The following is a 27,655-nucleotide window of genomic DNA, read 5'->3' as shown; positions in this document are numbered from 1 at the left end:
GGGGCTCTGAAATAGCGCAGGCGCAGAAGAGCGAAGTAGGAAGCGTGACAGAGCGGAGAGTGCCGAGGTGCATTACGGGACACAGCAAAAGAGCTGGCGCATGAATTAGTGGAGTTCCAGAGAGAGAAGAAGGGGAGAAGACGGCAGAAAACTTATTTAAAGGAAGAGTGGCGGAGAGCTTACCAAACCTGGGGAAATCTGGATATCCACGTTCCTGAAGATGCAGGTCAGCCCATTATTTCAAACCCAAATCATCTTCTCTAAGACACACTATGAAGGAACTGTTCAAAAATCAAAGAGAAAATCCTAAAAGCAGCAAAAGAAATGACTGCAATCTGTAAAGCAACACCCATTAAACTATCAGTGGATTTCTCATCAGAGAGCTAGGGGTGATATATTCAAATTGCTGAAACTAAAACAACAAAAAACTGCAAATGAAGAATACTCTATCTGGCAAAATTATCCCTCAGAAATGAAAGAAAAACATGGAATTATCCAGACAAAAGCTGAGAGAATTCATCACCCTTAGAACTGCTTTATTAGAAATGCTTAAGGAACACACTCTAATCAGTATCATGAAAACATATGAAAATATACAGCAGACTGCTAAAAGTAAACACTTAGCCAAATTCAGAATACTCTAATTCTGTTAAATGGTGTGTTAACCACTTAATTGTGGTACAAAGGTTAAAGGACAGAATACTAACAGACTTATATCTATAAGATGTTTTATCTGAGTCCCCTGGCAACCACAAGCAAAAACCTACAGCAGATTCACAAAATACAAAGAGAAAGGAACTGGAGCACACCACCAGAGAAAGGCAACAAGAGAGGAAGGAACAAGGGAGCTACAAAACAGTTAGACAACAGTGAGATGGCATCAGTAAGTGTTTACCTACCAATAACTACCTTAACATGTAAACTGAATTTTCCAACCGAAAGACACGGAGTGCCTGGATGGCACTTAACAAAAGCAAGACCCAACTATATGTTGCTTACAGGAGATTCACTTCAGCTTTAAGGACACACATAATCTCCAAGTGAAGGGATGGGAAAAGATACTCCAAGCAAGAGGAAACCAAGAGACCAGGAGTAGCGATACTTAAAATCAGACAAAACAAAAGTCAAAAATGGTAAGAGACAAAGAGGGAGGTCAGTCCATCAAGAAGATATAACAACCATAAATATATTAAAGTTTGTTAAAGTTAAGCAAATAGTAACAGACCTGAAGTGTGAGTCAAGACAGCAGCACAGTTAACAGCAGGGAGCGTCCAGACCCCACTGTCATCAGTGGGCAGATCCTGCAGGCAAAAGTCAACAAGGAAACACTGGACTTGAACCACAGAGTGAACCTAACAGACACATATAGAATACTCCATCCAACGGTGGCAGAATAAACATTCTTCTCAAACACACGTGGAACTTTCTTTAGGATCAATCTTATTTTAGGTCACAAAACAAGTCTTCACAAATTGAAGAATACTGAAATCACAGACAGTATCTCTTCTGACCACACTGGTTTGAAACTAGAGAGCAACAAGACAAAACCTGAAAAATTTACAAATGTTTGGAGATTAAATGATACACTCCTGAACAATCAAAGAGAAAAATCAAAAGAAAAATTTGAAGATTTTAACCCTGCCGTTTGCAACAGTATGAACAGCATGAGGTAGTGCAGTGGCAGTCATACTGCAGTATACTAAGTGTGATCGGACACACTGTACCTTAAACATAAACAATGTTACATGTCAGTTATACCAGCGAATCTGGGGGGAAAATCACTGGAACAGTCTTTTGGGGGTGATGAAAATGCTGTAAAGTTAGATAGTGGTGGTGGTTGCATAATCTTGTGAATATACTAAAAACTAATGGACTGCACACTTTAATATGGTGAATTTCATGGTATGTGATTCATATCTCAATAAAAATTACTGGTAAAAACAATCAATGGAACAAAATAGAGTCCAGAGGAGAACACATTTGTATGGCTAGATGTTTCTGGTGTAAGTGGCAAGGCAGTTCAAGAATGGACTGTCTTTGCAACAAACGATGCTGAACAATGGACTATCCATATGAAAAAAGAAAAAGAACTACAACTGTTATCTCACACCATATAAATATACTTAAAATGTATCCAACTGCAAGAGCTAAAATTCTAGAAGAAAATCTTTTATTAGGAAACAAGAACAAATAACATAGATAAGCTGGACTTCATCAAAATCAAGACAGTCTGCCCTCAAAGTGCATCCAGGATTACACGAAAAGTCAAACAGAGTGGGAGAAGCTGTCTGCAAAATAAAAATCATATATTGGATAAATGACTCGTGTCCACAATATACAGACAACTCTTAGAACTCAAGCAGAAGAAAAAAGAAGCCGATTAAAAATGGGCAAGAGATTCAAACAGATACTATCCCAGTGATATATGAATCTCAAGTAAGCACCCGAAAATATGCTCAACGTCACTAGGGAAATGAAAATAAAAACCACAATGAGACACTATCATACACCCACTAGAATGAGCAAAATTAAAATGACTGCTAATATCAAGTCATGGTGGCAAGAATATAGGGTAACTGCAACTCTTGCACCTTGCTTCTGGGAATGCAAAATGGTGCGGGATCTTTGGGAAGAATCTTCAAAGTTAAACATATATTCACCATATAACCTAGCAGTCTCACTCTTGGGAACGCGCCCACCATAAATGATTTCCTACATCTACATAAAGACCTATACATGAGTGTTTACGGCAGTTCTATTCTTAATAGGCAATAACTAGAAACAAATATCCATCAACTTGAGAATGCATAAACAAACTGAGGGATATAGATAGAATAACACAAATAAATTTCAAATGCATGTGCTTAGTGACAGCGGCCAGACACAAAAGGCAACATGCCGTAAGTGTCCAATGAGGTTCTGGAAACAGTGCACTGAAGTGCCAGGAAGCAGAGTGGGGACTGCTGAGGGCAGGGCTCTGGGAGAAGCCCAACAGAAGAGCACGAGGATTTCCTCACCTTCTGGATTGGAGGAAATGGTGGCGATTATGCTGGCGATTCCATGAGTGCGTACATTTGTCACAACTCACTGCACATTTAAGAAAAATTCACTGAACTTTAATTATTAAATGGGTATATTTTTTCACACCCAAATTAATAAAGCCTATTTATTTTTTGAAAGCCCTAATCACACATCAGCATTTGAACAAAATCCTTGATTTTACTTGCTTCTTGTAAAATGTTCATACTCTCATGAATTTTAGGCCTTGTCTTTGCCCAAGTGACTGGCCCATTCCTCTCCACTCCAATTTGAACGAAGATGGCTGAGAAGCCCTTCTCTGTTAGCTTCTTCCCAGGGAAGTTCCACTCAAGCCCATTTCCAGAGATAGCTTCAACTGCCCCATATCAAGTTCCAGCCTCGACAGGATGGCTATGTGGCATCACACTTCCCGGCTGCATGAAACCCCCTGGTCAGCCAGGTCCCCCTGAAGACGGAGTCCCCAGGGAAGCAAGGACCTGTGAGGCCCATCTCCACTGTTCCCCACATGACCCTCCCAGGTAAGGACCCACAGCCACCTCACCTGCCAGCATCCCCGACCCTGCCAGATCCCTTCGGCTTGCCTGCCCGTTTGGTTTGGTTTGTTACAGGCATTTCATTTCTTCACATAATGGATCTCTGCTTTGCTAGACTCCTGTCCAAGTTTTCTGTTTATGTGTAAGTGTGTTCCTGGGACACAGTGTCCTCAGGGTACAACTGAGTTATTTTCTAAAGAAGCAGGACATGTGATCAAGCAAGACTGATGTGTGTGTGAAGAAATCTCTGCTGTCCAGAGCAGCCCAGGCTGCATCCTCCCCCATCTAACTCCAGGGCTGGGGGTCGGGGGAGGGGTGGGGAGGAATTTCATCGCAAGCACACGCCCTCAGACTCCATCAGCTGTGGCCTCTCTTGAGTTCTCAGTCACAGGAAGCAGGCCCCTCTTTCCTCCCTGACTTCGGACTCTGCTCAGCAGTGAGCTCTTGACTACACTCACCTCTGTCTCATTCAGTTTAGTTCAGTCGCTCAGTCGTGTCCCCCCATGAACAGTATCTGTCTCACTACACACTAATATTCCTGGGACACTTTCACCTCTTGGGTTTGGTATTTCTAGTTAAATTTCTCATATTAACCCACCATTACTTATCTAAACCTCCTTGAACTCACCATTAGTTACTAATATCTAAGCTTCCTTGGACTCTGTTTTATTACTTTTTGTTTTCTCATATAAGCAAAGTTTCCATAATATAGTCACACACTGCCCCTTTAAGCTGCTTGTTCCTGATGGTTATTAAGAGGTGAGACCCATGTCTTACCTTGTTACTCCCATTTCTGACCCAGTTTAGAGCTTGTCTTGCCACTGAGGGCTCTTCTGAGACACGAGGACTCTCCTCCCTGGTAATACAAACACCCGAATTATGTGATTTTGAAACGCTCCCCAAGTGGTCTTCCTTTGCTCTCTTCAAAAGGAAAACAGATCTGCGCATCAACAGCCTGTTACTTAGAAGAACTCGGCCGCTCTGCTGCCGAGGCTGCTCGCCACACCTCCACCCGGGCCCTGGGTGGTGGGAGGGCCGCCAGAAGGGCAGCTGGCTTCGGGATCAGACCGGCCTGGGCACTGACGCTGGCAAGCGGCGGGACCACTGAGCCTCAGGGTCCTCCTCCATCCTGTGGCTCAGTCGTGCCTCCCAGAGGCGGGTGGGCACCCCTGAGGCGGCACAGGTGAAGCACCCGGCATGGAGCCGACCAAGTGCAGGGACCCAACAAAAAGCAGTCTTAGTATGCTCTGACAAAACCACCATGAACAGGCTGAGTGATAAACTACATTTATGTCTCACCGTTCAGGAGGGTAAGAAGTCTGAGATCAAGTCCACCTTCCGGTTCACAGAGGGCATCTCACTGTGTCCTCGCCCAGCGGAAGGGGCAGGGAGTTCTCTGGGGTCCCTTTACAAGGGGAATAATCCCATCCATGAGGGCTCCAACCTCATGACCTAATTGCCTCTCAAAGGCCCAACATCCAAATGCGATCACACTGCAGGTCAGGATTTCAACATATGAGTCTTGGTGGGAGGACACAAACATTGAGACCACAGATAGTAGAGTTACTCTGAATGACACTAACAACAAAGAATGTTACTAATTCTGCTCAAAAGATCACCCTCCAGAATCTCCCTGCCCTGAGAAGACAGCGGAAACAGAGCCTTGGGGCCTGGGGTGCCTCCCAGGCCATACTTGGCTGCAGGGTTCTGAGGGACTGTGTCCAGGGCCGCCCCTGGGGGACCACACTCAGCCTCACTGGGAGAAAACTCCCATCCTGCCTACTTCACAGGCTCAGTCATGAGGTCAAAAGACCAGAAGTACACGGAAGCACTGTTTAATTTTTCCATGACATCAGAAGCCCCTGCCCACCAACTCTAGACTTTCTATACAACAAATGGCAGGGAGGGTAACTTGTCGATTTCCACCCTCATATACACTCTTTAGTTCTGCATAAACACCACCCTCTCCAAACCTGGTGTAACCGACAACTACAACCAGTGCTTAGACAGCACTAGGAACCAAGTACACCTCCAAGAGCTCGTATCTTAACTGATTTAATCCTCACAGCAACCTACGAAGCAGGCACCTTAATTTCCATCTTACCTATAAGAAAACTGAGACAAGAGTGTAGGTAGAAAGTGCTGGACTTGCCCAAAGCCACACAGCCAGTAAGCGAAGACCGGCTGCCTCCAGAGTTCAAATGCACTTATCCCCTGCCCTGGCCCATGACACTCCAAAAACACAGGGCAAATTCAAAGGGTTCCTCATCCTGAATTGTACTTGGATAGATCACCTTTACATCCATTACAGGCTGAATGAACTGAATGAACTGTGTCCCTCCAAACTCACATGCTGAAGTCCAGGCCTCTGATACTGACGTCAGGCTGTGACTGCACCAGAAACGGCGTCTTTAGAGGTGAATATGTTAATGTGGGTCACTGGGGAAACTTACTGCAGCAGGACTGAGGCCTTAAAAGATCTGGCCGCCCACGTGCACTGGCTCGGAGGAGAGACCACGTGAGAACACAGGGAGAAATTTTTTTCCTCTGGTTACTTCATTTTTACTGTTTCACCTGTTTAGCAAACACATCAAGATGTACACAGGTTTATTTCACACTAATATATGTTTCTAGAGATTTCTGTCGAATAAACAGGATATTCTTTTCAAACAGCCACCTCCTCAATTCACGGCCAGCCCAGAGCCACCAAGACCAAACCGTGGCGGAGCCAACCGGCCCTCCAGCCTGGGGAGGAGCCGCACCTGGATGTCGAGCCTGCGGCCTCCCGAACCGAGAGGAATGAGCTCCGGGGTCCGAGTCCCCATCTGGGTGTCTCCACTCCCCAGCAGCCTCAGGCACCCACCCCTCCATTCTCCATGTGGAGACCCGCCTCCCTCAGCCTCCACCCAGCGCCCTGGCTGGTGAGCTGCCTGACTGCTCCCCCGGGGGTGCCCTGGCCCCTTGCTCCTGGCCTGGCTCGAGCTGGAGCCCCAGCTCGCCTCTCCAAGCCATCTCTTCTCCCAACTCTCCCTCACCGGCATCAGACTCCCCAGGCTGCCCTCATGGCCCCCTTCTCCTCCGGCCTCTGCCTGTACCTGCCTCTAACAATCATGGTCCCAGCCAGCCTCTCCCTCCAGGTCCTCTCGCCCACCACCCTCACCCCTGAGCCACACTGAGCTGCTGAGGCAGAGCGTGAAGCTCCTCAGGGGCTCAGGATGCCCAGATGTTGGGCAGCCCGCCCATGCTCCCATGACTGTGGCCTGAGCCCCACCAACTTGGCCCCTGCCCCCTAGCCCTGCCCAGAGCCCCTCAATGACAACCTCTGACAATTACCCGGCACCCCACACTGACACCTCCCCCCAAATCCGGCCCACCCCGCACTCCCCAGCTCGGTCCTGCTCCGTCCCAAAGCCTCCTCGGTCTTTCGCATCTGAGCGTTCCGCCCCACCTTCCAGTTACCCCCTCCTGCCAACCCTCTGAAGGCCAGGGACCCACCGGACTTGTTCCCCTGGAACAAAACCTGGATGGAGACCATGCACGGGCTCATTCATCTGGTCCTGGGAATGCTCCTTCAGCCAACTGTCTCTATTGTGATCATAAAGAAATAAACGACAACAAAGCAGCGTCCCAGCAAATATTTGGTTGCAATATTAGCATAACATCCTCCAGGTTCATCCATGATGCTGTGAACGGCAGGCCTGCCTTCCTCTTATGGCTGAGTAAATTTATATGCGTGTGTGTATAATCCCATGTATATAATGAAATACTGTACACATGCATATACAGATACACACATTTTATTCACCTTTCATCTTCTGGTAGACACTGAGATTGCTCCCACACCTTGTCTTTTGTGAATAAGGTCTTTCAGTCTATATTGATGCTGCTGAACAATCTCTCACTGGTGGATTAAAGAGGGTTCATCATTTCTGTATACTGTAAAAACAGGGAAGGCAAGCTAATTTTTACAAGACTTTCTAGCAAAGATGCTATCTTAGCCTTCATCTATATGGAAAGTTTAATTAACAAGAAAAGCAAATTTTCCAAACATTAACATATGTACAAATGCACATCTTTTCTTAGAAAAATGCTGTAAGTCAAAGTCATACAAAAAGGAAAACAAAATACATAAAAACAAAGATAATACTGAATAAAACATATCTCAGGCTAACTACAAGGTGGCCCTTTTCAAATTTAGTACTTATTAGTCCTCTGAATTTCCCTAGCGTTTTGTGTAGCTATAAGACCATTCCCTAAGCAATACTGCTGAGTATACATTTTCTTTTAATCTTGATATTTGGCTGTGGGTCTTTGCGGCTGCATGGGCTTCTCTCTGGTTGTGGAGCACAGGCTCTTGCGGGCTTTGCAGCTGTGGGCATGGGCTCAGTAGTTGCAGCGCGGCTCTAGTGCACAGGCTCAGGAGTTGTGGCGCTTGGGCATAGCTGTTCTGTGCCATGTGGGATATTCCTGGACCAGGGATTGAACCCATGTTCCCTGCGTTGGCAGGCAGATTGTTTACCACTGAGCCACCAGCTCTGAATATACATTTTCCTAAGTAAACAGTTAATGTTTACTCTCTCATGATTCCAGGTCGGCCTATGTGTAAATATTAAGCAACAAACCTAACTATTTTAACACTGTGGAAGAGGTCACATTTTTTGCTCTCAACACCTAGTGTCACCAGCATAACACAGTACTGGGCTGTACGTACTCTGTGCTGGGTGTGTCCATGGCGGCCACAGCCAGGTGTTCACGGGCAGGGAAGCCCACATGCTCAGCTCAGAGCTTCAGCCAGTGCCCAGGGAGCTGCAGTCTCAGGAATCACACAGGTTTAAAGGCCGGTTTTTTATATTTGCTTTTCAATTTTGAACACACTGATGCAAGGAAAAGACTGGAGCGAAATAAACCTGAAATACTTTTTCTCTGGATGTAACAGTTCATGAGTGATGGCTTGTCAGCAACCCCCTCAACCTTCTGGCCCTGTATGTCCCCTGTCTCCTCCCCAAATTCCGTTAATTTTTAGACTGGCTTGCTGATAACGTGACCAGAAACTAAATATCCAAGATCTGTGAATACATCATTCTTTCACATAATTCATGTTCAGGTCAGACTTCAACGGGGGTAGATTTCAGGAAGGAGAAACACAATCCTTCTGACATCATAAGTAAAGGGTGCAGGTGGACCCGTGAGAGGATGCGTGAGAACTGTGGAGGCTGGTTCAGCTGCTTGGCCCCCAAGTAACGCGTCTCAGTATGCAAAGTCCAGGCACAGCGGCACTTGTGAGATGAGACTGAAAAGTTACAGCCCTGGTACTTAGCAACTTGAAAACCTGTGTTAAAACAAGGTAACTGCCTATTAGCTCTCATGTGTTTCCTGGCACAAAGGGGTCCCGCAAAGCCCTCTCTGCAGAAGCTGGTTTCTCATCATTGAAGTCCAGGAACAGATCTGCTGACCGGTCAGCAGTAAGAAATCACAGGTAGTTTTGTACACGGTTGGCATCTCATCAGAAGACTCTGAAGACAATGCTGCTTGGCGGCTGCACGTGTGTTACTTGGTAAGCACTCAAAACACCTGGTCCTTCCCACCTCCTTCCCCTTCCCTCCTCCTTCCCCTTCCCTCCTCCTTCTCCTCCCCCTGAGAGATTGTTAACGAGGCCTCCCCCTTCCTCCCCCACTTGGGCATGTCTTGGATGAGCACCTCCCCCCCAGGTGGTCTCACTGCCTCCAGTCTGCCCTCCTGAGTCCCAGCCTGGGGCTCCGGTGGGCAGCCTCTCAGATGACCCCCATGATCCTGTCCCTTGGGTGAAGGTTGGGTCCAGGGATTCGCTTCAAACGGAACACAGAGGAAGTGAAGGGCTGTCACCTCTGAGGCTGGGTTATAACAAGACCCTGGCTCCATCTGAGCCCCTCGCTCTCCAGAAAGCCAGTGACAAGCCTGAGTCAGGGGACACCCATGTGGATAGGAACTGAGGTCTCCCAAGAGAGACAGAGGGGACCCAAGGCCTGTGGGCTGTCACGTGGGTGAGCTCAGATCTCCCCAAGTCAGTCTGGAGTGACCACAGTCCCGCCAGCCCGAGCTACAGCCACCCAGCAGAGTGGCCCCCCGACTCTCACCATCTCCCCCCAAACTGTGGGTGGGTATGTGTTGCTTGCAGCCACTAAGACTGGGGTAACACATTCATAGGGTCAAGTCTCTTTGTGCCGTTCACAGTGGTCAACCACTGTCCAGCCCCATCTCTCTCTGCCTCACACTGCCCTGGGGGTTCAAACTAGCCCCAGCTCCAGGAGTTTAAATCCCAAGTAGAATCATGCTAGGTGCACAGGAACCCTCAGAGAAAAGGCCAGAGCACACCCCAGGACACTGGAGTAGGTGCTACTCCTGTCAGCGGGGGAGCAGGACACAGGCTGAAGGACGCATGCTTTTCCACTGGACGTGTTTCACTTCCTCTTCAGATGAAACCCTGATGCCGTTAGCCGTGTGACCTTGCTCAAGGTGTTTCATCCCTCTGAACCACAGTTACATCACGTAAAAAATGGGGCTAACAATGCCCACCTCCAAGACTGATGTATGAGGTTTATATGAGAATGTATTCAGTACATCAAAATTCTGGCACACGGTGATTTTAGTAAGTATCAGTCCCCTTCTGAGAGAGGATAAATCTAAGAATTGTCATAAGGACTAAGCAGCAGAATGTATCACAGATATGTAAGTACTTAGCACAGAGCTTGTGTCCAATAGATGTTCCTTTTTAACTCATCCATAAAAAAAGTCATATCCTAGTCATTTAGCATGGTTGAATGGTGTCCTTGATGATGAAGTTTAACCTTTTACACACAGAAACAAAACTGAATAAATCAGGCCTCTCTGCATCAATAATATATGCATTCAGTTCAGTTCAGTTCAGTTGCTCAGTCGTATCCGACTCTTTGCGACCCCATGAATCACAGCAAGCCAGGCCTCCCTGTCCATCACCAACTCCCGGAGTTCACACAAACTCATGTCCATCGAGTTGGTGATGCCATCCAGCCATCTCATTCTCGGTCGTCACCATCTCCTCCCGCCCCCAATCCTTCCCAGCATCAGAGTCTTTTCCAGTGGGTCAACTCGTCCCATGAGGTGGCCAAAGTATTGGAGTTTCAGCTTTAGCATCAGTCCTTCCAATGAATACCCAGGATTGATCTCCTCTAGAATGGACTGGTTGGATTTCCTTGCAGTTTACATAATTATGAAATAATACTATAATAGCTAAGAGGTGGAAGCCTCCCAAGTGTCCATCAATGGATGAACAAACAAAATGTGGTCTCTATACATTATCATCAGCCCTGAAGAGGAAAGAACTCCAGGCACACACTACAACATGGGTGAACCTTGAGGACAATGTGCTAAGTGAAATAAGTCAATCACAAAAAGACAAACACCATTACGATTCCACTTACAGGAGGTGCCCAGAGTCAGAGAGACAGAAAGGAGAATGATGGTTGTCAAGGGCTGCAGAGACAAAGAAATGGGACGTGTTGTCTGGGTAAGGGTTTCAGTTCTGCGGGATGAAAGGGTTCTGGAGATCTGTGTGCAAGATTATAAATATATTGAACTGTACATTTAACAATGGTTAGGATGGTAAATCTTATGTTTTAAAAAAACCACTATTAAATATAAGAAAATTAACTTTTAAATGATGCAACTGGTATCATTTATGCTTTCATAATAACACACGGTCGCCATGCTGATTCATCATGGACTGTGCCACAGACAGGTCTATGCAGTTCGTGGTTTTGAGTCAAATCTGTGTTATGCTTCAGGAGTTGCTCTGGATGCTGCTTTCCTAAATAAATATCTGGGATTTTTTTAGGATTAAGCTAATAAGGGAAAAAGTGGAACCTGATACATTTCACTAATACTCGTTACTATTGGATAAGTTTAAGATGTTAAAACAGGAAGAAATTACATTTTAAAGTAGAAGAAAGTAAAATAGAGACTTTAATAGAACTAAATTATTTGCCTGAGGTCATAATTACAGGTAGTAATTATGAGAAAAACTGGAAAGACAAACCATTTCCTGGCTCCCTCTACAATCCTCTTCTAGGAGGAATGGACTTGCACCCTCCACAACTCCTCTGAACCGCACTGTTTAATACGCCGCCACCAGGGGGCAGCAGGTACATTAGTCTGGTGTACTAAATCCTGGACTTAAAGCCCCAATAAATTTTCATTGTGCCTTCCTCCAACACCTTCCAAAAAATACATATATCTTGGGGCAGGAGGAGAAGGGGACAACAGAGAATGAGATGGCTGGATGGCATCACCGACTCAATGGACATGAGTTTGAGTGAACTCTGGGAGTTGGTGATGGACAGGGAGGCCTGGTGTGCTCTGATTCATGGGGTCACAAAGAGTCGCACACGACTGAGCAACTGAACTGAACTGAAGACTTTACTAATACCAACAAGCATAAAGTTTAAAGAAAATCCATACTAACTCTTAAAACAAAGACTTGGGTCTAATGGAGGTAACATCCTTACTAATCCTTCAGTATTTCTTATGTACTCCAATCTGATGAGTTGGTGATGGACAGGGAGGCCTGGCGTGCTGTGATTTATGGGGTCACAAAGAGTTGGACACGACTGAGCGACTCAACTGAACTGAATAAAGGTCAATCAATATGTTAGTTTTAAACCTAAAAATGACTTAACCACAGAAACCCATTTCTTTTCATTTTGAACTGAATTTTCCTGGTACTTGGCCTCTGAGGCTTCAGACCACAGCAACCTGAAGCCCTTCTGGCCATCTGTCCTCAATCTCCCTTCCTTGGTCAGACGCATTTTTCTTTCTGATGCCCTATGTCACAAAGGAAGGTCTGTCAGTAGGTCTGACCCTCCAGCAACTTTACAGAAGCAAAAGCACAGAGAGTCTGGTCACAAAGTAAAACATATTCTTCCAATTAGATGACAGTAAGGTTCACTCTTTTTAAATGAGACTACTACCTACCAGCGTTAAAGTGTCTGCCTGCAATGTGGGAGACCTGGGTTTGATCCCTAGGTCGGGAAGATCCCCTGGAGAAGGAAATGGCAACCCATTCCAGTATTCTTGCCTGGAGAATCCCATGGATGGAGGAGCCTGGTGGGCTACAGCCCACAGGGTCACAAAGAGTCAGACATGACTGAGTGACTTCATTTTCACTTTCACTTTTCACTACCCACCAGAAGCTCAAACCACAGCAGCCAAAAGGTGAGACCTGAATTTACAGATAGGCCCTATCTCAGCAATGACCTTGTCCACCCACGACCTCACAGTTTCACCTAATGAGAGCAGTGAGGGACAGCAACACAAGGGACAGTCTGGTAATTAGTCCAGGAGTCAAGCCCACACTTGCAAGCAACGGTGACCAGTGGCCATGGTCCTAAATCATCCAATGGGAGATATATGAGCTTTTTTAAACAGATCTCAAATGGTTTTCTTCCTGAGCTCAGCATGCTTTCAGAAGGAAAAAGGGATTCAAACATAAGCATTTACTGCTATCTCAGACACACAGGAGCAGTCCATTTTTAAGGACAACAGGGTTCACCTAGCTAAAAGGCACTCCAAGAAATCACTCTCTGCCTACACCCTTTTGCTCTCATTGAATTAACTATTCACCAATCAATCTAATCTAGCATAAAACTGATGGAAAGAGAAATCACAGTACTAATGGTAAAACACATGTCTTTGGAAGCAAGACATGCACCAGACACATGTAATGAATGATCACTGCAAAATGCATCATGGTCCAGACACTACTCTGTAAACCTCTGCCATATACGATGTGTCAGTGGGTGAGATTCAAGGAAGAATCTTATCTGTAAAATAATCTGGTTTTAATTTAGTTGTTTTCTGATAATGTTTAACATATTAAAATGTATAATATCACCAGAATACCAGATTTATATTTTATATTAAATTATAAATTAAATAGATTTTTATTTATTTATAATTTAATTTAAATAATTCAATTAAATATATAAAAATATATTTACATTAAATATTAATTATATTTATATTATATTAAATTATAATTTTATAAACTATATTAAATATTTATAATGGTTATATGAAATAAATTTAGCTCAGTAATTAATTCAAGAATTATTTAAAATATTTCTATGATACTCAGAAAACTGAAATCTGATAATTAAAAAACAACACACCTATTAAGGTGGCTCAAATTTTAAAAACCTGAAAATATCAAGTGATATCAAGGGTACAGAACAACTGGAACTCTCATACATTCCTGATAAAGATACAAAATGGTGTGGCTTCCCTGGTGACGCACCAGTAAAGAATCTGTCTTCCAAAGCAGGAAATGACAGTTTGATCCCTGGGAAGGGAAGATCCCCTGGAGAAGAAAATGGCAACCCACTCTAGCATTCTTGCCCAAGAAATCCTCTACACAGAGGAGCCTGGTGGGCTACAGTTCAAACAGCAACAACAGCCACTTTGGTAGACAACTTGGCAGTTTCTTACAAAGTTCAACATACAAACCTACCCCCGACCTAGCCATCTAGTCCAAGGGATCCACCAAAGAAAGATAAAAACTTTTGATCACATAAAATCCCATATACAAATGTTTGTAGCAGCTTTATTCATAATCACCAAACACTATGAAGAATCCAAATGTTCAACAGATGTTCAATAGTGGATGGATAAACTTGTGCTATGTCCATAAGATGAAGAAAGGATCCACATGTGGGTGGATCTCAAAAATGTCTTCTGAATGTAAGAAGCCAGTCTCAAATGTTACATACTGTGTAACTTCACTTATGTGATGTTCTGGGAAAGACGAAAGTATAAAGATGGAGATCAGATGAAGGGTGGTCAGAAATTAGGGGTTGAGTGAGGGTTTGACTTCAAGGGTGCAGAATGAGGGAGGGCTTCATTTTCTGGGTATTTCTGGTGATGGGAGTGCTCTATAAGGTTGCAGGAATCAATTTTAAAACTCAAAGTATTATACAACAAAAAAGGTCCATTTTACTTTATATAAATTCAAATAATAATAATGACTGAAAGCATGAGAGCATGCAATTGATGTAGAACAATGAGATAAAAACAAAAGGTAGATGTAAGAATAAGCGCATTCTGAATTAAGCTAAGATGGCATAGATTAATTGTTATAATTAAAACAGACCAAGAGATATATTAATATAAAACCAAATACAATGAAAGAGCTTGCTTTGATCTTGTTTTGAATAAAACAGCTGAACAGATTATTTTAGATGTCTGTGGATATTTGAATACAGCAATACACAATATTAAAGATTTTTTGTTAATTGTTCAGTTCAGTCGATCAGTCGTGTCCAACTCTTTGCGACCCCATGAATCACAGCATGCCAGGCCTCCCTGTCCATCACCAACTCCTGTTAATTGTTAGGTAGGTTTGTTCCGTTCCGTTCAGTTCCGTTCCGTTCAGTCTCTCAGTCGTGTCCGACTCTTTGCGACCCTGTGGACTGTAGCCTACCAGGTTTCTCCATCCATGGGATTCTCCAGGCAAGAATAGTGGAGTGGGTTACCATTTCCTTCTCCAGGGGATCTTCCCGACCCAGGGATCAAATCCGGGTCTACCGCATTGGAGGCAGACTCTTTAACCTCTGAGCCTTGTAGTTATTTAAAAAGTAATCTTTTGAATACAATTCAATACCAAAATATTTAGGGGTGAGGGATACTTGCGGTTCAAGAAGTAGAGTAGAAGGACACGAGCTTATCTCCTCCTATGAAAGCAATAAAATTGCAACTACCTCTTAAACAATCATTGATAGGATAACACTGGAACCCACCAAAAAAAGATACCCATGTCCATAGACAAAGCAGAAGCCTGAGATGGTAGGAAGGGCACAATTATGATAAAATCAAATCCATACCCACCCCCCCACCCCCACCCCCCGCCCCCGGGTGGATGAGAGAGCCCACAGACCCCAGGGCTGGGTTGTCTCAGGCCAAACGACTACCCCAGAGGTAGTACAACCCCACCCATCAGCAGATAATTGGATTAAAGTTTTACTGAGCAAGTCTCTGTCCACCAGAGCAAGACTCAGTTTTTCCCACCACCAGTCCCTCCCATCAGGAAGCTTATACAAGCCTCCTAGCCTGCTCCATCAGACGGCAGACAGAAGAACCACAATCCCACAGTGGCTAAAACAAAAACTACATTTTGGGAAAACAATGGGGAAGATGAAAGAAATGTTCACCAAAGAACTAAAAGAACAAACAAACAAAGAGGAATAATACATGAGAAGGAATCAACAGCAGAATAACTGAGGCAGAAGAATGGATAAATGACCTGGAGGACAGAATGTTGGAAATCACTTGCTGCAAAACAGAATATAGAAAAAAGAATGGGGAAAAATGAAAAAATGAAGACAGCCTAAGAGACCTCTAGGACAACATTAAATGCAATAACATTCGCATTACAGGGGTCCCAAAAGGAGAAGAGAGAGAGAAAAAGAACCTGAGAAAATATTTGAAGGGATAATAGCCCTAACATGGGAAAAGAAATAGACAACCAAGTCCAGGAAGCACAGGGAAGCCCAGGCAGGATAAACCCAAGGAGGAACGTCATGAGACACATAGTAATCAAACTAACAAAAATTAAAGACAAAGACAAAATATTGAAAGCAACAAGGGAAAAACTACAAATAACATACAAGGAAACTCCCTTCAGGTTGTCAGCTGGTTTCTCAACAGAAACTCTACAAGTCAGAAGAGAATCACATGATATATTGAAGTGATGAAAGGGAAGAACTTACAACCAAGAGTACTCTACCCAGCAAGCCTCTCATTCAGATTTGATGGAGAAATCAAAAGCTTTCCAAATAAGCAAAAGTTCAGAGAATTCCGCACCACCAAACCAGCTTTACAACAAATCCTAAGGGAACCTCTCCAGGCTGGAAGCACAAGAGAAGACCTACAGAACAGAAATCCCAAACAATTAAGAAAAGGGGTAAACAGGATCATAGATATCGATAATTACCTTAAATGTAACTGGATTAAATGCACCAACCAAAAGACACAGACTGACTGGGTTGAGGAAATGTGCATATATGCACTTCCACTTATCACATCACCTGCGTGACCCCCAACTGTATGAAATTATTTTATATTGTTAGGTTAATCACATCCCCATTATGGCGTGCAACTATAATTATCTTTTATTTTTTGTTTGGCTATTGTGAAAACTGATAAACATCTTTTACAATTGTGATTATGTAACTATTACTCCAAAATCACTGCAGATGCTGATTGCAGCCATGAAATTAAAAGACGCTTACTCCTTGGAAGGAAAGTTATGACCAACCTTGATAGTATATTAAAAAGCAGAGACATTACTTTGCCAACAAAGGTCTGTCTAGTCAAGGCAATGGTTTTTCCCGTGGTCATGTATGGATGTGAGAGTTGGACTGTGAAGAAAGCTGATTGCCGAAGAATCGATGCTTTTGAACTGTGGTGTTGGAGAAGACTCTTGAGAGTCCCTTGGACTGCAAGGAGGTCCAACCAGTCCATTCTAAAGGAGATCAATCCTGGGTGTTCATTGGAGGGACTGATGCTAAAGCTGAAACTGCAATACTTTGGCCACCTCATGCGATGAGTTGACTCACTGGAAAAGACTCTGATGCTGGGAAAGGTTGGGGGCGGGAGGAGAAGGGGACGACCGAAAATGAGATGGCTGGATGGCATCACCGACTCTGTGGACATGAGTTTGAGTGAACTCCGGGAGTTGGTGATGGACAGGGAGGCCTGGCGTGCTGTGATTCATGGGGTTGCGGAGAGTCGGACACGACTGAGCGACTGAACTGAACTGAAATGATTACTCACTTAATATCACTGTATCAGGATTGGTCAACAGAAAAATAATAGAATTCTATATCACAAAAACTACTATTTAACAGAAAAACCTGTAATCACTTTTTATAATACAGATGCATATCAATTATCTTGGAATTTTTTGAAAAATACAAGTGCCCAGGTATTGCTTCTTTTTCTCTAAAGTTCCAGATACATTTCTAATGAGAAGTCATGTTTAAGAACACCAGAACTATATGATGATTTTTTATTCCTATCTAGTTTGTTTCATTTATTTCTATTTCATATTCAGGGCTCCCATTTCATTTAGTTTATGTTTTCCAGTTTCTCCATCTCTTTTTTTTTTTTTTTTGATGTTCCTTCTCAAGCCTTTATCAAGCACAGTATAAAAGTTTTGTATACATATATAAATATGTATTATATATATTTTAGAAAACTTATGAATTTTTGCCTAAGTAAAAAATGTATGACATTTTGATTCCACTTGTTTGACTTAGTATGAATAGAATAGTAATAGATTTCTAATTTAAAAAGTTGGCATGCAACAAGCAACAAGTTCCCTGTATAGCACAGGGAACTATAATCAATATCTTATAGTAACCTATAATGGAAAATAATTTCAAAAATAATATACGGGTATATGTATAATTGAATCACCTTGCTGTGTACCTGAAACATTATGTCAATGACACTTCAATAAAATATATATATTAAGAAAAATCATCTGGCGGTGAAATGACATAGGTTCTGATATTTGCTTCAAAATTCTCCAGAAGCAAGCCCACGAACAAAAACTCAAAAAGCAAAGAAAGGAGGGCAATTGAAGCCCATATGGTAAAGCTAGGACGGTGTGTGGATTCTGCCACCGTGGGTTCACGAGGGTTTACTGTGCTCTTATTTGAGGAGGGCTGGAGATATTTATAACCTGATGCTGGGAAGATTGAAGGCAGGAGAAGGGGGTGACAGAGGATGAGACGGTTAGATGGCATCACCGACTCGATGGACATGAGTTTGAGCAAGCTCCGGGAGTTGGTGATGATCAGGGAAGCATGGCGTGCTGCAGTCCATGGGTTGCAAAGAGTCGGACACGACTGAGTGACTGAACTGAACTGGAGATATTTATTAAAAAAATGATGAAAGGAAAAAAACCAGGGACTTATTTTTTACAAATACTCCCAAGAATGCCATCTAGCTGTTCTTTATTCATTTAGAAGACAGATTAATTTCCCTTCACAGCTTTTAAGGCTTTTATAATGTGCACGTAACTTTACAGAAAACCAAGTCAAGAGAGAAAGAGTAATTCAAAGCAGCTGTGATTTGTCTCAAAAATAAAGGCTTAAAGAATGCTTTTAAACCTCCTTTACTGTTCATGAGTTATTAAGACTATCATGAGCTATAGAAATATTAATAGCTTTCATTAATTTATCTGCTGTCTCTACCTAGGTGCAGATGACAACAGCAGGAAGAGGTAATTAACGCTCAAAAAGTTTTAAAGGCAGACGTAGGAATGGACAGAGACAAGACACAGCATAATACAAGTTCTCTCTAATTTACTCTTTCTCTCTGCTTTACTCTGGTGTAACTCCAACGGTCAGAGGTCTATAAAAGCACTCCCAACCAACTGGAAACCCCCCTCAGTAGGGGTCTGTTAGGAGGGAGGCCCAGCTCTCAGCCAGTCAGTATTAACGGAGAAGAAAATACTCAATACTGGGTTGGCCAAAAAGCTCCTCTGGGTTTTTCCATGAGATGGGACTGGAAACCTGAATAAGCTTTTTGGCCAACCCAGTATTATAATATGAATTTTACTTATCATCCGGCAGTATTTAAGGCTATTATGCATAAAGAATTAAACAGGCAAACACAACAGAAAAACCAGAAGGTGAAATAGCTGCAGCTGCAAAACCCCGTCAGGGTGCAGAGCAGGAGTGACCTGGAGGGGACAGGGGCATGGGGGCAGAGGAGTCGGTCAAAGAAGACCCTGACCGCCACTCCGCGGAGACACAAATGGGGAGGTTTCGCAGAAGCCCGCCTGCACGGCACCACCACCGTCGGAGAGGCCCCAGGAGCCTAGGGAAGGCCGAGCAACCAAGATAACTGTCAGCACCTGGCCCAGCGCATCCGACCACCCAAACGTCTGGGGAGGCACCGCCAACCCAGCGAGGTGATGGCAGAAAGGTCCCCAAAGACGCCCGTCTTCAGCCCCAGAGCCGGTACAAAGGGCTCTATGGATTGCGTGCGGTTCAAGTTAAGGGCCTGAAGATGCAGAATTACCCTGGATGCTCCAAGGGGGCCCAATCAAACCATGAAGCTTCCAAGTGGAGCCGTTCTCCTGGTTGGGGGACCCCTAGGGACACAGACGGGCTCCCTTGCAAGTGGAGGCTGCAAGGTCAAGAAAACACACTCGCCTCCAGAGCTCCTGCCGCCCCCCGCCCCCACCAAGACCCAGATTTCAGCCCAGTGACGCCCAGCTGTACTCCTGCCCTGGAGAACAGGACAATCCATCTGGGTGGTTTCAAGCTCCAGCAGGACCAGGAAACTAAGACAAAGTCAGATCCGCTTCTTCAAGTCACCAGGCCTCTGCCTGAGCCCTCCCCTACTGCCACTTTGCCTCCTCTCTTCCCCATGAAGAAGGGTACTTGTGATTAAAAGACGTGCCATCCATGTCTCACGTCGCCACTCAAAAGTATCCCACCCAACCCCCTGGAAAAGCTCTCCTGACCCTGCTGCTGCTGCTGCTGCTGCTGCTAAGTCACTTCAGTCGTGTCCGACTCTGTGTGACCCCATAGACAGAAGCCCACCAGGCTCCCCCATCCCTGGGATTCTCCAGGCAAGAACACTGGAGTGGGTTGCCATTTCCTTCTCCAATGTGTGAAAGTGAAAAGTGAAAGTGAAGTCACTCAGTCGTGTCTGACCCTTAGCGACCCCACGGACTGCAGCCTACCAGGCTCCTCCATCCATGGGATTTCCTAGGTAAGAGTACTGGAGTGGCTTGCCATTGCCTTCTCCTGACCCTAGACCCTGCTTAACCATGCCAGGTGAGGCGAGGACCCCACTCCAGGCATTCTCTTAGCACCTGCTCCTCTCAGCTTGGGCCTGGCTTGAATGAATTCTTTCCTTCAGAGCCTACATTTATTGAGTGTTGACTAAATGCTAGTTCAGTTCAGATTAGTAGCTCAGCCGTGTCTGACTCTTTGCAACCACATGAACTGCAGCATACCAGGCCTCCCTGTCCGTCACCAACTCTCGGAGTTTACCCAAACTCATGTTCATTGACTCAGTGATGCCATCCAGCCATCTCATCTGTCATCCCCTTCTCCTCCCACCTTCAATCTTTCCCAGCATCAGGGTCTTTTCAAATGAGTCAGCTCTTTGCATCAGGTGGCCAAAGTATTGGAGTTTCAGAGCACTACACAAAGGAATTTTCGTGGGTTTTCTCATTCAAGCCTCCCCCAAAACCCTAGCAGGTACACGCGATTATTATCCTCCATCTTTTAAATTAAGAAGTTCAAAAGCACCCAGCCAGTATGCAAAGCCAGGCAGTCTAACACAGGAGTTGGTGCCCTTAACCATGCCATTAGCATCTGCCTCTTACATGAGAAATGTGAACTCCAACATCTTGTGCCTTTATTAACAAAATACTCCCAGTATTCAGCACAGAGTTGATAATATTTGCTGAATATGAACAAATAGGACAAAATGGCTTTTCCACCTACTATTCTTTTTATTTAAGAAAACTTTTTTCATTTTGGGAAGTCAAAGATATACAGAAGTCATGATATGATGACCCCCAAAATACCCATCTCCCAACATCAAAACTTGTCAATGTAGGGCCCATCTTAAAGGCCAACATTTAATCAAATTAATATTATACTAGCCGGAGAAGGCAATGGCAAGCCACTCCAGTACTCTTGCCTAAAAAATCCCATGGATGGAGGAGCCTGATACGCTGCAGTCTATGGGGTCGCTATGGGTCGGACACGACTGAGCGACTTCACTTTCACTTTTCACTTTCATATATTGGAGAAGGAAATGGCAACCCCCTCCAGTGTTCTTGCCTGGAGAATCCCAAGGATGGGGGAGCCTGGTGGGCTTCTGTCTATGGGGTCACAGAGTTGGACACGACTGAAGTGACTTAGCAGTAGCAGTAGCAGCTGGTAGAAAGAGTATTATTTTTCAGAATCATATGTACCTAGTTTTCATCATATGCTTATTAATCTGTGTTAACAGATTTTTTATTCAAGAGCTTAAAATGGGCAGGTATTTCTTCATGAGACACAAAACAGGAATACTGTAAAGGTGAGATTGACATTTTTTCCCCTATGTAAAATTAAATTTTTCTTCAGAGCATAAATACTGTAAACAAAGTTTTAAAAAAATGGGGAAACGGTTGTAACATATTTGAGAAAAGATTAGCATCCTCAATGTATACAGAGTTCTTACAAATCAGTAAGAAAAAGACCAATGGCACATTATCTGGAAAAAAAAGGTTTCAACAGATTCACCACTATTCCTAAAAGAAAGACAGGACTTCCAACTGATGCCATCTGTCAGCATACTTTCTCTGGGGTGCTACAGTTTAGAACAGGAAACACACCAGAAAAGAGGAAAACAATTCTCACCTGTAAGTTTCTTTCTTCAAACCCACGTAGCCTTAGAATCCCACATCAGAGTGAGTCTGAAGAGTGTCTGACCTCAGAATCCTTCCAAACAGGATGCCAGGACAAGTAGTTCCCCTTCACAGTAGGAACAGAAGTCCATGGACCAAGTGTCCGGTTCTCATGCCTGTGGGGGTGAGATGAAGAGGAAGGTGAGTGAAGAAACCTGAGTGTTTAAGAGACGAGGGCTTAAAGGCTAAAGCACCCAGTCCCTTGGATGGCATCTCAGACCTTGGCTGTGTGGCGTGGAAGGAAGGGACTGCCATTCAGTGGAAAAACATGACCCAAGGGGTTGAAGGATGCCTAGAATAGAGGCATTGGTGTAGCTGCTGCTGCTAATTTGCTTCAGTCGTGTCTGACTCTTTGCGATCCCATAGACGGCAGCCCATCAGGCTCCACCATCCCTGGGATTGGTGTAGCAGAGGGGCCCAAATTTCTTGACTTTGGGAAACAGCAGTTATAGTCTCTCCTTCAAATAAGGAAAATAAGAATGGAGTGTCTCTTCAGCCATCAGGGTAAGATTATTTTGGGGATACTGAGTTTCCTGGATGTGGATTTGAGTCTTTTTTTTAGAAAAGTTTTTTTTTTTTTTGATGTGGACCATTTCTAAAGTCTTTATTGAATTTGTACAATATCGCTTCTGTTTTATGTCTTGGATTTTTGGCCATAAGGCATGAGGGATCTTATCTCCCTGGCCAGGAATCAAACCCTTGTCCCCCTTCTTTGAGCAAAATCTTAAACAGTGAACTGCCAGGGAAATCCCCTGGAATCTTTTGAAAGTGAAAGTCTCTCAGTCATGCCCCACTCTTTGCGACCCCATGGACTATACAGTCCCTGGAATTCTCCAGGCCAGAATACTGGAGTGGGTAGCCTTTCCCTTCTCCAGGGGATCTTTCCAACCCAGGAATCAAACCTGGGTCTCCCACATTGCAGCCCGATTCTTTATCAGCTGAGCCACAACAGAACCCCAAGAATACTGGAGTGGGTAGCCTATCCCTTCTCCAGGGTATCTTCCCAACCCAGGAATTGAACCGGGGTCTCCTGCATTGCAAGTGGATGCTTTACCAACTGAGCTACAAGGGAAGCTCAAATCTTTTAAAGTCCTAAATAAAGAAAAATAAATTCAGGTACTTCCCTGGCAGTCCAAGGAAGATGGCACACTTCCAATGCAGGGGGCGCAGGTTCGATCTCTGGTCAGGGAACTAAGATTCCATATACTGCATGGTACGGCCAACAAATAAAATAATGACCTGTTCAACAGTTAGAAAAAACATTCAAACCACATCTGAAGCATACTCACTGTAAATGGTGACTCTAATTAAGCCTTTAGATCTACCTTGAAGTTTATGCAGACACAGCAGATAGAGGAACAAGCTAAACCATACTCTATAGAAAGCTGAATAAACCCAGAATGAGAGCAGTCCAGAGCCAACCAGGCGATACCAGCAAACCATGGCATTAAAGAAACCCATAGGACTGCTTCAGACTAGAGTCAGCAAACTACAGCCCTCAGATAACTGCCACCTGCAGGTGGAGTTTGAAACAAAAACCTTTGGAAACAATTTTCCCAGAACACAGCCATGCTCATTCACAAATCATCTATGGTTGAGTCTTTTCAGCAACACAGCTGAGTAGCTTCAATGGAGACCACATGGCCTGAGAGGCCTTAAACAGTAACTAGCCCTTTTCATTAAGTCTGTCAACCCCCTGTCCTGGACTAAGAGACAATAGACACTCAACAAAACACCTTGTGTGGTCCATTTTGATTCACACAGTTCAGTTCAGTTCAGTCGCTCAGTCGTGTCCGACTCTCCGCAACCCCATGAATCACAGCACGCCAGGCCTCCCTGTCCATCACCAACTCCCGGAGTACACTCAAACTCATGTCCACAGAGTCGGTGATGCCATCCAGCCATGTCATTCTCCGTCGTCCCCTTCTCCTCCCGCCCCCAACCTTTCCCAGCATCAGAGTCTTTTCCAGTGAGTCAACTCGTCGCATGAGGTGGCCAAAGTATTGCAGTTTCAGCTTTAGCATCAGTCCCTCCAATGAACATCCAGGATTGATCTCCTTTAAAATGGACTGGTTGGATCTCCTTGCAGTATAAGGGACTCTCAAGAGTCTTCTCCAACACTTCAACAAGCCAAGCATAAAAGTGCATTTCTGAGGCAATCAAGGAAATCTGTAGACTGGGTTCTAGAAAACATTAAGGAATTGTCAATTTGATAAAGAGATTACAATGGTATTTTGGTTATACAAGAAAATGCCTCTTTGGAGGTACATACCACACTAGCTGGGCTTCCCGGGTGGCTCAGTGGTTAAGAATCCACCTGCCAATTCAGGAGACCCAGGTTTGATCCCGTGGTTGGGAAGATCCCCTGGAGAAGGGAACAGCTACCTATACCAGTATTAATGCCTGGGAAATTCCATGGACAGAGGAGCCTGGCAGGCCATAGTCCATTGGGTCGCAAAAAAGTCAGGCATGACTTGCCATAACTAAAAAAAAGCAACTACCCTAGACAGGGGTGAAATATGTTATCTGCAATTTAAACTGCTTCAACAAAAAGATAAGCAGATACAACCAAAAAAAAAAAAAAGAAATCGTTTTAATCAACTTAAATCCAGTTGATGGATATATGGAAGTTCATTATACCATTCCCTTCCCTTTTAAATTTGCTTTAATATAAAGGAAATTAAAAATCAGCACTCTGAGCAAAAACTAGTTTATCTCCACAGTGTCTTTCTCTCTAGGCAGGCCTCCAGTCCCACCGTCCTTACAGAGTTTCATCCCTATTTCTCCAACAAGATTACAAGATCCCCTGGAGCAGGAAATGGCAACCCACTGCAGTATTCTTGCCTGGAGAATACCATGGACCAAGGAGCCTGGCAGACTACAGTCCATGGAATCACAAAGAATGGACATGACTGAGCCTGCACGCACAAGGGCACAGTCTGCTACCAGGAATCCACTCCTCTGCCTCTAAAAATTCTACCCTGGGTCCAAGGTGAAGCCTCACTACGACCTCCCCCAGTCCTCTGGCAGAAATTCATTTCCCAGTGCTCTAAATGCCTGTGGTCACTTACTTCACCTTCCAGAAATGTTAGCTATTTACCATGTCTATTACCTTGTGATGTCATACAAACCGGAGACTTCTACTAACTGTAAACCAGTTTCAGGGGGTATAATATGGTGGCATAATAACACCTTCCACATTGTAATCTCTGCTTACTTTCTGCCTAGCTCTCAGATACAATCTAGGCAAGGTCATCTTGCCCTGAGCAGTTTTACTGACCAGAGAGAGCTTCAACTAAAGAACGAATTCCTGTTACACAAGATGCCGGCCCTGTTTAACCAACACTCTCGTCATAAAGTCTCTAATCTGAGTGTTACCTCTTGCATGAAGAAGGTCCTAGAAAAGAGTAAGATCGCTTGAACTTTGTCCTACTGTCGTCACCTTCCTCGGGACTGTCCGTCTGCAAACAATGCTGCAGAAACCTCCATGCCCACCGGTGCCCTAACCCCTTGGTAAGGCCCAGCGGACTTGTGTACAAAGCCCTCAAATACAGAGCCTTGACTCCACCTGCAAGAGCTGACCCAGACTGGAACTTTCAAGATCTTACTACATAAAATAAGAGGGCAATGAACAGATGATTTAAAAAACTTAACACCACGTTCTATCTTTGCTCTATTCTTCCCACAATAACCTACCTAATGTCAGCGTGAATAACCACCTTCTCCAGGTCTAGCGCTAATAGTCAGGATCCTGGTTTGCAAGGTCAGCCAGTCCAAAACACTTCTGTACAAAGGTCCACCAATTAGAAATTAATTTACCTTTCCAAACTCAGCTTTTGAAACACAAATGCTCTCTACCCAGGCAGTCTGCTTATTCAGGAGCTTCTGGTTTCTCCAGGGAGTCTTTTTAGAAAAAAGAAGGCATTTGGGGAAAACGTGGGCAACCTGCAGGGGTCTCTTATTAGCATTTCAATAAATTGAGTGAGACCAGGGAGAACGGTCCTCAGTTACAGGAAAAAGTACATAAAAACGTGTGAGTGAGACCTACACTTTATATTGGTCACATCCAACTGATTTAGAGAGACCTTTTAGTTTTTAATCCAAGATTTCTCCCTGGGACGTTCTGTTCTGTTCTGTTCCGTCGCTCAGTCGTGTCCGACTGTTTGCGACCCCGTGGACTGTAGCCTACCAGGCTTCTCAGGCTTCTCCGTCCATGGGATTCTCCAGGCAAGAATACTGGAGTGGGTTACCGTTTCCTTCTCCAGGGGATCTTCCCAACCCAGGGATCGAACCCAGGTCTCCCGCATTGGAGGCAGACGCTTTAACCTCTGAGCCACCGGGGACATTAGGCAAAGTTAATATACTGCTTTAAGAAGACGTGGCTCCAAGTCTAATTTTCTTATCAGTTCAATATTAACAGTCAGCCTGGAGTCAGGTGTGTTTTAAAAAAAAAAATCCTGCACCAATAAATATAATTATTAAAAAAAACCGTGCACCAATAAATTTAAGTAATTTTTTTTTAAAAATCGTGCACCCCTTTGGCGTTACCAGTGCGGCTGCGGTATTACCTTTGGCCAACAGAGTGAAAGCTCAATAAGCATATGTCCTAATCAAGGCAGTAAAAGAGGTTTCTTCAAAAACTCAGCGGTGTCACTAACAGCTCCAAAGAAGCCCGAACTCAGCAGCTGACAAGTTGCAGATGTTCTCGGTTTTCTTTTGCAGCTTTCTGGTCTCCTCGCAAACAGGGATCTCCAAAGTTACACACAGAAGCAGCAGACCCGGAGATCCTTCTCTCGGGGGCCCTTCTGAAGGGCAGTCACGCCTTCCTCGGGAAGAGGCGGCGTCTAGCCCTGGATAACTGGCCGAGGCGCCCTGGCGCTGCGCGGGGCCCTGTGGACGCGCTGGCGGCCCGGGCCCGCCCTTGCCGCCGCACCTGCAGGCGCCGCGCCCCGCCACGGCCGCGGTTGTGCCCGCCCTCCGGCCCCGCTCCCGCGGCCCCGGCTACGCGCCGGCGTTCGGCGCCTGCGGGCCCGGGGCCCCCTCGCGGCGGCGGCGGGGACGGACAGGGGCCCCCAGCGCGGCCCGCGCCCGGCGCCTCACCTGCCTCGGAGCGCGGCGCCCTTGGGGAAGAGCTGCCCCGAGCGATCGAGCGGAAACCCCGGCCGGCAGTGGCTGGGGCGGCCGCCCCCGAAGGCGCCCCCTGGAGGCGGGACGCGGCACCCGCCCGCCCTCGAGCGCCGCGCGCACACCTGAGCACACGCCGGAGCCCCGAGGGCGCGCACCTGGGGCTTCTCCACCAATGCGTGCGCTCCAAGGCGGCCCGCCTGGGCGGCCACGGTCAGCCTTGAGCCCATGTTGGACCCAGACCCACCGGGGACACACAGACGCACAACACACACAGACACACACACACACACACACACACACACACACAGAGCCTTGAGTCCATGTTGGACCTAGATCCACCGGGGACACACACACATATGCAGACACACACAGACACACACACATACACACACACATAGAGACACACACAGCCTTGAGTCCATGTTGGACCCAGACCCACCTGGGACACACACACACACACACA

General features: G+C 45.1%; 1 long non-coding RNA gene across 4 annotated transcripts in view; it reads right to left on the bottom strand.

The window, feature by feature from the left end:
• Positions 1-27,159, bottom strand: part of LOC148773107 (uncharacterized) — a 42,951-nt gene extending 15,792 nt beyond the window's left edge. The window contains exons 1-3 of one of the 4 annotated variants that reach the window (XR_016036994.1): positions 26,634-27,159; positions 22,019-22,181; positions 7,243-7,508 (exon numbers count right to left, since the gene is read on the bottom strand). This is a non-coding gene — a long non-coding RNA (uncharacterized LOC148773107). The other 3 variants (XR_016036996.1, XR_016036993.1, XR_016036995.1) reach the window with 3 other exon arrangements.
• Positions 27,160-27,655: the final 496 nt, after the last annotated feature.

Source organism: Moschus berezovskii, chromosome Y (genome assembly GCF_049115385.1).
Source record: "Moschus berezovskii isolate FMDL1 chromosome Y, NW_MosBer_1.0, whole genome shotgun sequence".
Taxonomy (NCBI): domain Eukaryota; kingdom Metazoa; phylum Chordata; class Mammalia; order Artiodactyla; family Moschidae; genus Moschus; species Moschus berezovskii.
Note: the sequence above shows the minus strand (reverse complement) of the source record. Positions and strands in the feature narration are given on the sequence as shown.